Below are 578 nucleotides of genomic sequence, written 5' to 3'. Positions count from 1 at the left end.
AATTAGTACATCTCTTGGTACTTGGTATGCAGCTATTGATCTGGCCAATGCTTTTTTCTCAATACCAATTTCAAAAGACCATCAGAAGCAGTTTGCCTTCAGCTGCCAAGGCCAACAGTATACTTTTGCAGTGCTTCCTCAGGGGTATATCAACTCCCTGGCACCATGTCATAATTTAGTCCGTAGGGATCTTGATCACCTTTCCCTTCTACAAGACATCACACTGGTCCATTATATTGATGGCATTATGCTCATTGGACCTAGTAAAGAAGAACTATCAATGACTCTAGACTTATTGGGGAGGCGTATGCATGCTAGAGGTTGGGAAATTAACCCAACGAAAATTCAGGCACCTTCTACCCCAGTGAAATTTCTAGGGGTTCAATGGTGTGGGGCATATCAAGATATTCCTACTAAAGTGAAGGGTAAGTTATTGTGTCTGACTTTCCCCACAACTAAAAAGGAGGCACAACATCTGGTGAGTCTCTTTGGATTTTGGAGGCAACATATCCTTCATTTGGGTGTGTTGCTGTAGCCTATTTATCAAGTGACTTGGAAAGCTGCTAGTTTTGAGTGGG

Source organism: Orycteropus afer, unplaced genomic scaffold (assembly GCF_000298275.1).
Source record: "Orycteropus afer afer isolate SDZICR_OR568_19922 unplaced genomic scaffold, OryAfe1.0 scaffold01048, whole genome shotgun sequence".
NCBI classification, from domain to species: domain Eukaryota; kingdom Metazoa; phylum Chordata; class Mammalia; order Tubulidentata; family Orycteropodidae; genus Orycteropus; species Orycteropus afer.
The sequence above is the reverse complement of the archived record's forward strand: the minus strand, read 5'-3'. Positions refer to the sequence as shown.